This window comes from Rhamphochromis sp. 'chilingali', assembly GCF_963969265.1.
Source record: "Rhamphochromis sp. 'chilingali' genome assembly, chromosome: 12".
In the NCBI taxonomy this organism is placed as follows: domain Eukaryota; kingdom Metazoa; phylum Chordata; class Actinopteri; order Cichliformes; family Cichlidae; genus Rhamphochromis; species Rhamphochromis sp. 'chilingali'.
This window is the reverse complement of record NC_137939.1, coordinates 28,557,337-28,568,681: the sequence shown is the minus strand read 5'-3', so window position 1 is coordinate 28,568,681 and position 11,345 is coordinate 28,557,337. Positions and strand designations below refer to the sequence as shown.

At 40.0% G+C, this 11,345-nt stretch overlaps 1 pseudogene across 1 annotated transcript; it reads left to right on the top strand.

Annotated features, from left to right (window-relative positions):
• Positions 1 to 1,489: 1,489 nt before the first annotated feature.
• LOC308407321 (insulin-like growth factor 1) lies at positions 1,490 to 10,706 on the top strand (annotated as a pseudogene). Its single transcript has 4 exons — positions 1,490 to 1,534; positions 3,219 to 3,363; positions 9,028 to 9,206; positions 10,457 to 10,706. The product of its transcript is annotated as an insulin-like growth factor 1 (transcript).
• The last annotated feature ends 639 nt before the right edge of the window (positions 10,707 to 11,345 follow it).

The following is an 11,345-nucleotide window of genomic DNA, read 5'->3' as shown; positions in this document are numbered from 1 at the left end:
CACCACAATGGATTGCAAATGAAACAAACAAGACGTGCTTTAACTGCAGACTGTCAACTTTTATTTGAGGGTATTTACATCCAAATCAGGTGAACGGTGTAGGAATTACAACAGATTGCAAATGTGCCTCCCACTTTTTAAGTGTATGTAAATACTCTGACTAAAAACTGACGGTTCTATATCACTAATGTCACCAATTTTGCTGGCATGAAGCCAAATGGTTTAATGTTCTTAGTGATGGCTCAGAAATCAACCACAAACAGGGACGCGCGTCGCTATAAGACAAATTATGTGACCCATACAGCTGCCGTGTCATACACACTGACGTGGATGCAGTCGTTGTTTGTACAGCGATCAGGGCTCAAATTGTGTTTGTCGGGAACTCCTTTGCATCGGAGCTGTTTGTGAGGTTATCACCCAGCACACAATGATCTCCACCCTTCACACACACCAGCACTCCCACTGTCACGAGCGCTTATATTTCCCAAACACTTTCACTTTGATTTCACGTGTTTCATTTATACGTCTTTGCAAAACCTATTTTTGAAGTCTGCATTTGACACACTGTATTAATCAGTCATATGAATTTGTTATAATCAAATTAATATACACCTCTCGTTCATTCAGTTAGCACTTATATAAACAGGACCGCTCATCAGTCAGGATAAATGAGCGATGTTCAGGATGCTTGCAATAATTTTACATCCAGCAGATGTCGCTATTAAGCAGCACATCCACACAGTCGACAGAAGGGAAACGTTGGGAAACATCACTATTAGAACCTAAACATTTACTCCTCGCTCCATGATGGGTAATTCATTTTTTTGAAAAAAAATAAAAATCTCCACCACCACGGCTGCGCTATGAATCCTGGGATAGGGTGGACCACGAAGGATTCATCCAACCTGTCCTTCACACCTGGGAAAAGGAGGCCACATTTGGAGGAACCTTCAAACTGGGACAGCCTTCGTTGCCTCGCTGTGATGTAATCGGCCTTCAAGGATGCGGCCCCTGACCTGGGACACTGTATATGACAAGAACCGGCACTGGTACAGAGGCTAGGGGGCCTAAACGAGAAAACCAACAGGAATAGGTTATATTTTTATTTATAATATAAATGGAATGCAGTATAATATCACTGCCGAATGAATTCTTTGATCTCAATAAGGGGAATCAAACTTAGAAAATACAAAATATGTATGCACATATTTTACTGTACAAAAATGGCATGAACAGAAAGAGAGTTATGTTTACAGCTCAGTTTCCACTCCTTGGTGTGTTGCAGTTGATTTCACCCTGAGCATGTTTCATCATGTTTGTCATTCTAACAGACGTCCTCTCAGGACAACAGAACCAAGTCATCTGCTACATTTTCAAGCAGAAATGGTTCTGTGAGGATAGGAGGGAGGCAACCGCCCTGACGCAGTCCTCCCCTCCTGCTGCCTTTTATAAGACCGCAGGTCTCCCAAAGCTGGTCTACACAGAAAGGATGTGCTCCTTGTACTGTCTCCGTGCCAGACCACAGACACTCCAGGTAGGGCTTCGCCTCACTTCTTTTAGGTGGGACAGAAAAGAAACATACTGTATGTAGGTGGTGTTTTAAACATTGTTGCTTGTCATTATTTTCTTTTGTTTTTATTTATTTTTTTATTTTTACAAAGAAAAAAAGTTGATCTTTCTAAACTAAATGTTGAAGTCTGCAGAAGCACTACATTCCAGGCATCCGTTATTAGCTAGTTATTAATTTCCTGAGTCTTAGTTAAATTTAAGTAGTAAAATAAGTGAGAAGTAAAAGTAAATGGGGAGCTATCTTTCCAAGGCCACTGGTCATATTTCCTAACGCTCCCTTAACAATAGAGACAATAGTATAACCTGTCATTTAATTCTGCAGTCTACTCTCAACAATATCAGAAGCTATGTGTTGGTTACTGAAGGTTATCTATCTGTACTGTACAGAATGTCTACGCTGACGTTGTGATTATATCAGATATCATAGTGTTCCCACTTATTTGTTTTGTTGTCTTTGTTTAGTTAAATTAATCCAGTGGTCAGATTCAAACTGACAGTTTGGGTAGTGTGATTGGAAGGATGTTTGTTGTTTCAGTTCAACTATGGCCTAAAACAGCCCAAATGTTTCACTATTAATAAAATATTTAAGGATATCACTTTATTGTACCACAAAAATACCATTAATACATCATTCTGTTGTAAAAGATCATAAATAAATGTACAGCTGTAAGTATTTGGACAATTGTACATTTTTTGTAGTTTTGCCTGTGTACACTGCCACAGTGGATTTAAAATGAAATAATCAAGATGTGGCTGAAGTACTGCTGCTTTAATTCAACAGGTTTAACCCATTAATGCATTTTCATACATACTGCCCATTTCCAGAGAGTCAAAAGTAACAGGGCAAACTAACATCATTTAGACTATAATGATAGTTCTTAATACTTGAATTAAAATCATTTGCAGTCAATGACTGCTTCAGCAGAGGCATTTTTCCTTTGAGACGAACTGCTGGACCTTTACTGCAGCTGCCATCAGTTGCTGCTTGTGTGTGGGTCTGTTTGCCTCTTCATTAACTGAAAAGCCAGCAGCCATCCATGCCAGTGGCACAAAGATGCCTCCACTACGATTGTGTGCTGTCCCTCTTTGTTGCCAATATTTAATTTAGAAAGATGTTTGTGCTATGCAGGCTGTATTTAAATTCATGAAACCATGTCTTGTTTACAGACTTGGGTGATGGTTTGTCTTGAGTTTGAGTTCTTGCCTTGACCAGTGTGAAGTCGTTCTGCAGTCACCTGCTTATGATGTCTTCTGTGGTTTTTTGGGGCATTTTGGTGTTACTAAGCTGCACAGTGCGTTTTTGCTTGATGAGGTTCAAAAGTCACTCATGCAATGTCAACAGATTGTTGAATATCCATCATTATACTTTCAGTCTAACGATGTCTTCCTTTATTTGCATTGAGATTTCTTTGGACCTAATATTGAAACTTGTGCTGGATGGTTATTCAAAGGCAACATTCAGAATCAATTCCAGATCTTTTATCTGCTTAATTTGTCAGAAACTATTGATGGAACAGGCCTCGCCTTCATGTCAGTCAGTTTCATTTACTTTTTTAACATTTGGAGTGTCAAAAACAGAGGAATATGTATAAAAATGGCAGCATTTCCTTAACACCTTTCTCGTATTGTGGTTTTCTTCTTGTCTTCAGGTGCTGTGTGTGCAGATCTGCATGTTTTACTCCAGCATTTGTCTGGTAAGCTGGCCACTGTGCGCAGAGACAGCTAAAGTCCGATGTGGCTCTGACCTGCTCAGTGACCTCATGTTTGTCTGTGGGGACCGTGGAATCTATTTACGTGAGTCTGCCTCAAGTACAAGCTGTGGCTTTATGTACTGTGAGTTTGATGCATCAAGCAGCAGGATGGGCCCACATTATTCAACTTACTTTAGTCATTAGTCAAGCTGAGGAGTAGCAGCTTAACTTTTTTTTTTTAACTAAAAGCTCCAGGTGTAAATCTGTAACGATGCACGGACACAAGTGCGCCAATGTGCTTAGTTTCCTTTTTTGAAGTTTTTTCACCTGTTTGTTCATTCATGTTTTGAAAGCTGCTAAGATGAGATACTAAATTAAACAACAAATTACCAATATTTTGAATGGTGCCACTATAACTACAGATTTATTATATGTATTAAAGGTTTGATAATAGCTAAACACACTGTTATTCTCCCTATAATCAGGATTTAAAACTAAATGCGATTAAACTTTAATTACTTCCACTGCACAGTACTCGTACCAATGCAGTTACCCACTGGACTTTTCACCTGGTTACCTTTGCTCTCTTCTAACCAAGGCAACCCTCTGCATCTGCTATCAGGCTGGTGGCAGTGCATCAAAATAGCAGCATACTCACCAGGACACTGTGCTTCTGTGTGATAGTCTTATTGTTAAAACAGTGTTATCTGAGAGCAATAAAAAGGTACAGAGAGGGAGCAGAAGCAGCTGCAGATATGCTCTTTCAGAAGCACTGTGTTCTTTGGCCTATATCGTGATTGTGCTAAATACTTTTGCATGTTTCATGTTTTGTTTATGCCAAAAACAGCGCGATAAATGTTCACAATGCCAGTACTAAACATGACTACATCTTGAAAGTAATGTTTACCATATTCACCAAGCTAGAGACAGTCAAAGGGCTCTTGAAGAAAAGAAACATTAGAAGTAAACACTGAAAGAGGTTTTAAATCAGCCGTGTGAAGATAAATAGTATCAATTATTATTTTGTCTTTTCAGGATAATGTGCTGCTTATCATTAATCCATTCACATACACGCTAATGCTGACGAACGCTGCAGTGCTCAGGCATGTTATGATTGAACTGTTCCTAATTGTACACTGATAATGTACAAAGGACAAAATATTCTACTTCTACATTTCATATCTATATATATATATATATATATATATATATATATATATATATATATGCTAAATTTGTGGAAAAAGTATGATTATTATTGTTTATGAAACAACAGTTTTATCTTTATTTTGTGAATATGTTTTGTTGTAAAACTATCATTTTTATGTACTTATTTTTTGTTTTTGTTTTTAGTGACATAACATTATAAACCATTTAAACAGAGTCAGTGTAATAGGTCGAGTCATTTGGGTCAGTTCTTCGCTTATATTTATTGATTTTGATTTAGAGCTTAAAAAAATGAAAAGCTGTAAATAATAATGGTTTAAAAATATTATCATTCACATTAAACAGTGTCACTGCTACTAAACAGACTGACATGAAATCATCTGTAGATTTCATGTCTGTGCTCCAGAGGATGAATCCTGATGATTTTAAATGCACTTCTTAAATGGCATCTGTAAAACACCAGGAAGGAATTAATCAGAGCATAAGTCATTTAAACTTCTAGGATGTTGATGTGGTCAGTCAGGTAGCAGAGGGTTTTTTATTGGTTTCAGCTGCTTTGGTGTTAATGAAATTAACAAAAGGTGCTCAAAGGTGCAGCAATAAGACAAGTCCCCAAACACAAATGGTTTCCGGTCACTGACATTTTTCCTCCTCATCTATTCTGACTGTTCAAATTCAAATTCAAATTCAAATTTTATTTGTCACACATAGAGATGGCACGATACCACTTTTTTATGTCCGATACCGATACCGATATCATAAATTTGGATATCTGCCGATACCGATATGAATCCGATATAGTGTTTTTTAATCAACAAAACTGTTTTTTAAATATCTTGCTGCATTTTGTATAAGTTCATACTCAAGTTTAAAACAACAACTACACTAAAGCTATTCTGTTATACCTGTATGCAAAAAAAAAATATTTCATAGTTCAGCAATACTGATCAATCTAATAAACTTAAACCTACACCATCCTCCCTATTCTGGTATTTTAAAGAGTACTTAGCATAAATATTAAGCAACCTAACTAATAGGGTTCCAACTCCCAGCAACAACAAAAATAAATAAATAAAAAATAGGGAACCACCCCTCACGCTCCACCTCATGATGCTTAATCGACGTAATCAACCTTAATTTGATGCAGTGTGAAAAAAAATGCACAGAAATCAATTATTTTTCAAGAAATATTAAATAGATTCAACATCTTTCTTCAACAAAATTGCAGACTGCACAGATGGTACCTTCCCAAAGGAAAAAGTACTATAGCTTACTAGGGTATATATATTAGACTTAATAGTTACTATATACAGTAATTGACTTCTATTCATTTTACATCAAATTAAAACTTTGGGTGTCAGATAATTATTTATTAAAAGCTAGACATTTTAAATGAGAATAAGAAAGAAAAGTATGTCTTTGTGCCCCCTTTTCCCTGTTAATGCCCTATCGGCCCCCCTGGCTAAACTTTGCTAGATCCGCCCCTGCACAGTTACCAGCCGTCAGCTGCGTAGAAAAAGATCCTGGTGTAGAAAGTAATATTAAATAAATTCTAACAACAGCTGATCAAGCTTAAACGTGCTGCTGTTGTTCAGCCGCTGGTTTCCTCTTTCTGGTGCAAAGTGGGCCAAAAGCAAACAAGAGACACGGACTAGCGACAGAAAAGCCGATCAGCTGATCATTAAGCAGTTTCATGATTGAAGTAGCAGCAAGAAGTCGCTCCATATATCGTTTGTTAAGCTTAACGCAGGAATGCTTTACAAACATTCAGAGATGGACTTACACACTTGCTTTACTTCTCTCGGGATAACTTTGTCGGAGATGAAATGCCGGGTTGCTAGCGAAGCTCCACATGCTATCCAGACCACCGACAGGTCCTACATGCCACAGCCGCTCTATCACGTGATGCATACTGCTCCAAGTGCTAACGTTCTGAGGTGAGTTACGGCGTGTTGCAAGTTTTGTGAGGTGCTTTCGTGATATTTAATGGATCGGATTACATTTTTTATTTTTCTCCGATATCCGATCCAGTAATTTAGGTCAGTATCGGACCGATACCGATACGTAATATCGGATCGGTCCATCTCTAGTCACACACACACAACCATACGCAGTATGACATGGGGGTGAAATGCTTGTAGCTGTACAATGCCCGACCATTAAATGACAGAAGAAAAGTTTTACAATATTTACAATTTACTACAAAAATTTACAAATTAACTTAGGAATTTACAGTAAAGAATGTGCAAATAGCAGAAGAGATTATAAAGATAAGGATTATAAATTATAGGAATTATAGGATTATAGGAAATGTGTGGTGGTGCGTGTGGTGACGTGTGTGAGAGTCCAGTCTTATAGTGACGTGTTTGGGAGAGTCCAGTCCTACACCTGGTTCAGGGCCCGAATAGCCTGGGGGAAGAAGCTCCTCCTCATTCTCTCTGTTTTGGCCTTAAGGGAGCGGAAAGCGCTTCCCAGACCTCAACAGTGAGAAGAGTCCATTGTTGGGATGGGAGAGGTCCATCATAATCTTCCTAGCTTTGGACTTGCACCGCTTGGTGTAGATGGACAGCAGGTCAGGGAGCTCTGATTGAATGATGTGTTCTGCCGAGCGCACCACCCTTTGCAGATCTCGTCTGTCCTGCTTGGTGCTGTTCCCAAACCAGGTGCAGATGTTTGACGTCAGGATGCTCTCGATGGTGCAGGAGTAGAAGTTCTTGAGCACCTTCAGTGGCAGATGGAAGTCTCTAAGTCTTCTGAGGAAGAAGAGACGCTGACGGGCTTTCTTAACCAGGGTGTTGATGTGACAGGACCATGACAGGTCCTGAGTGATGTGGACACCCAGGTATCGGAAACTGTCCACTCTCTCCACTGGCGTGCCACTGATGATGAGGGGTTTGTAATTCCTCGCCTGCTTTGTAGTGAAGTCCACGATCAGCTCCTTAGTCTTGCTGATGTTTAGGAGGAGGTTATTCTCCTGGCACCAGGTCTCCAGGTTCCTAATCTCCTCCAGGTAGGCCGTCTCGATGTTGTCGGAGATCAGGCCCACAACAGCAGTGTCGTCAGCAAACTTGACAATGGAGGTGGTGTCGGATGTGGCTACACAGTCATAAGTGTACAGTGAGTACAGCAGGGGGCTTAAAACACAGCCCTGAGGCACTCCAGTGCTGAGTGAGATGGAGGGGGAGACTTGTTTTCCTACCCTCACTGATTGGGGTCTGTCTGTGAGGAAGTTGAGGATCCACTGACACAGTGATGAGCTGAGTCCTAGATCCGTCAACTTGGTGAAAAGCTTAGAGGGAATGGTATTGTTATACCTTTGGCTAGGTCAATGTCACCACTGGTAGCGTGAGGTAATACCTGGCACCAACAGATTTAACAATTTACTCTAGCAGAGCTGGACAGGGGTACAGAATGGTCTTTAAACCATTTGCAGGACTGGTATCAGCTCCTTCGTGCAAGCAGGAATAGAAAGAGCACTGTCAGAGCTCTACAAATAGCAGGCCAACAGGCCACTGGTAAGTGACAAAACGGATTTAATGGGCCTGAGAGCCACCATCCTCTAGTGGGCCCTGTGCTCACAGCTGGGTACCCCTGGGGTTGGCCATAGAATACCAGAATTGTATTTTTCACAGATGAGAGCAGGTTCACCCTGTGCACATGTGACAGATGTGAAAGGGTCTGGAGAAGCTGTGGAGAATGCTGCCTGCATCATCGTTCCACATGACTGGTTTAGTAGTGGGTCAGTGATGGTCTGGGAAAGCATGGGAGGGCCACACAGACCTCTACAGCTTAGGCAACAACACTCTTGACTGTCAGCTCTTATGCTGGTGCAGTGGGACCTAGCTTCCCCGTGTGGTGAGAGTATACATATAGTTGCTAGAGGATGAAGCACCTGACCTAAATCCGATAGTACCAATTTGAGTTGCTACAATGAAATTTCGGCTAAATGAACTAGCCCGCCATATATTTTTCACTTTGGTTTTTGGGATGTCTTTGAATTCAATGCATCTTTTTGTTCCCAACACATCATGGCCTGTATCTGTATAGCACTTGGCTTAGTCCCCAAGGACCCCAAAGCGCTTTACGCCCCTACGATCGCCCATTAATATCAGTATAGATGATTAACATGACTTTTGTCCTGTTGAGAATGTGTCCTGAGGTGTTTTCAGAGTTGGGTAGTGCATTATGTTAAAATAAAAATAATAAATGGACTCGTTCTTATGTAGAAAAGTGTTTATCCATTTAACACACACACAGACATTTAAACCCAAATGAACACATCAGGAACAAGTCGGGGTTCAGCATCTTGCCCAGGGATACTTTGGCACACAGACTGCAGCAGCCAGGGATCAAACCACCAACCTAACGATTAGCAGATACGCTCTACCTCCTGCGCCGCAGCCACGACAGTTCAACAATGACTAAACTGTCCGAGCACATTTCTTTTCTGCAGAGGAGGAAGTTGTTATGGCCACATAAGGGGACACAGTAAATCTTAAGCACCACTGTACTCTGTAAAGGAGATTTTGTTTGACTGTAAAGCTATTGATAGTTAAAGGAAAGAGAAGAACGTAGTGTGTGACACGTCTCTCTTCTGCAGGTAAAGGCTTGTGGTCTGGTTATGGCACTCGGTCCAGAGGGAAGGGGATAGTGGATCTGTGTTGCCTGTCATCAGGTTGTGAACTTCATCACCTTGAGATGTACTGTGCTAAACCAAGGAGCCAACAGACCACATATTCTCCATCCACAACAGTACATGCCACTACACAGCCAAATTTGGTAAGATCTCTGTTGTTTAAATAAGTTTATATACCTTGTATCCATCCATTGTCTTCACCTTATCCACTTCAGAAGAACAGGGAGAAGGTGGGAGCTTATCTCATGGCTAAACATGAGGATACAACCCAAAGGCCAGATACAGAGAGGGAACCTATCATGTGTCCTTCACACGTACAGTCGGTTTAGAACGACCACTTAGCCTAACCGCCATGTGTGTTCAGACTGTGGGAGGAAGCCAGAACATCTGCAGTGCATTTGATCCAGGACCTTCTTGCTGTGAAGTGATCGTGCTGACTCTGCACCACTGTGCTGTTTAAGTTCACACTTGGCCTTGACATTATCAGAGGATTGATTATACTGGATCAAAGAGAAAAAAGCTGGGCCTTACCCTTAACTGTCTCATTGTATAAAATACAGTGAAGCGTGTGTCCTCAGTCATTCCTGACCTTTACCAAATTAGGTCACATTAGATCCCAAAGAACATTTGTAAACCAACTGTGGAGTCTTCTCTCAGTGATCTGTGGTAGTACTGCAAGCATGTGATCCACAACTATTTCCATTTTTGATTAAATATCTAAAGATGGTGAAAAAAATGTTTATTTCAGAGCTGTGAAAAACACTTCCCTTCTTTTTCATATAAGTGTGTTTTGTATAAGAATGCAGGAATATGTCCATATACCTACTGAATGTTGGACAGACTCAATATTACCATTTAATAAATATATCAACACTAAGCCAGAAAATCAGGATTGGGAGTTGTATTTGTTTTATTGTGTTGTTTTCCTCTAACACACCTGTCACTGTTAAAGACATGCCTAACAAGTAAATCCAGACATGGTTTCAACTGGCCACAGACAAAAAAGTTTCATTTTATTGAATCCAAAACCACAAAAGCCACAAAGAAAAAGTCAGCATACACTTTAGCAGAAAGTTTCACTGTCATGAAAGAGGAAAACAACCAGTTGGCACTACAGCCACTAAAGACTTATAAATGGTAAATGGCCTGTATTTGTATAGCGCTTTATGAGCTTTGGCCTTATGAGATGAATATTTATATTCCTGGATTTGTAATTCTGCAATAGTATTGCCAAGCCGGGGAAATTCTCTGGTACTGTGGTGATCCAGCACAATTTGTGTGAAGCAACAGAATATCAGCAACAGTGACCACATAACACAAACTAACAGCTGTATTGGAGGCCTTAAGCTCCTCATTGTTTAATGAACTCTTTATTCTTATCTGTGTCTTGCAGTTCCAAGAAGTATTTCAGAAAAAACTTTTACAGTACCTGGGACCTCCGAGCAGTCCGAAGAGGGAAGCATACAGAAGGAATTGGTGGCATTCGCACAAAGTCAAAGTTTCACGGTCACTCAGGAGGATGACTGCATATGAAACAACAAGTCAGCCGACTGCAGCCAATAAGAGCGCACTTTAAAGAATTATGGGTTTACAGTCCGGAGTTTGAAGTTAATATTTATACTCACAGAAGTCCTGTGGTATAAAAACAATCAAACAGTGTATGTGTTTGAGTATGTGCAGCGACCCAGACCTCTTATATGTTCATAGATAAAAGGTCACCTCAGAAACTTTAGAAATGTAATCAGACAGCAAACTTCCAGTAACACAGCAATCCATGTATGGTTAAGGACAGTGTTTGGTTAACCCCTAGCCCCTTCATGGAGAATATTTGGTTGTTTGTTACACCGATTTAAAAAAAGAAAAAAGTTGATTTAGATTAAAACAAAAGTTAGCTCTAACCTCAGACAGGCCACCAGTAATTTGATGAATAAGTAATGTTCAGGAAGAAGTTACTCCTTTATGTACTTATCATTATAGGCCTTCATATATCTTCACGTTAATGTGATCTGTGCAGCTAATGGAAATAACATTTGTGGGGAGAGAAACACAAATTTACAAGAAACAAATAACAGAAACAGAAGTGATCTACTCATAAATGCACAAAAATCTTAGATTTTTTTTATATCTATTTTGAGATGTTACCTCATCCTAGAGCACCATAAATGCTTTTTCTTCTTTACATACAGTAGACCTAATTCTCCCACATCTGCTCTAACCCATGAAAACATCTTCAGCTGCCCGATTCTTCACTATTCTTCTGTCTGTGCTCGTCTCTTGGTGTG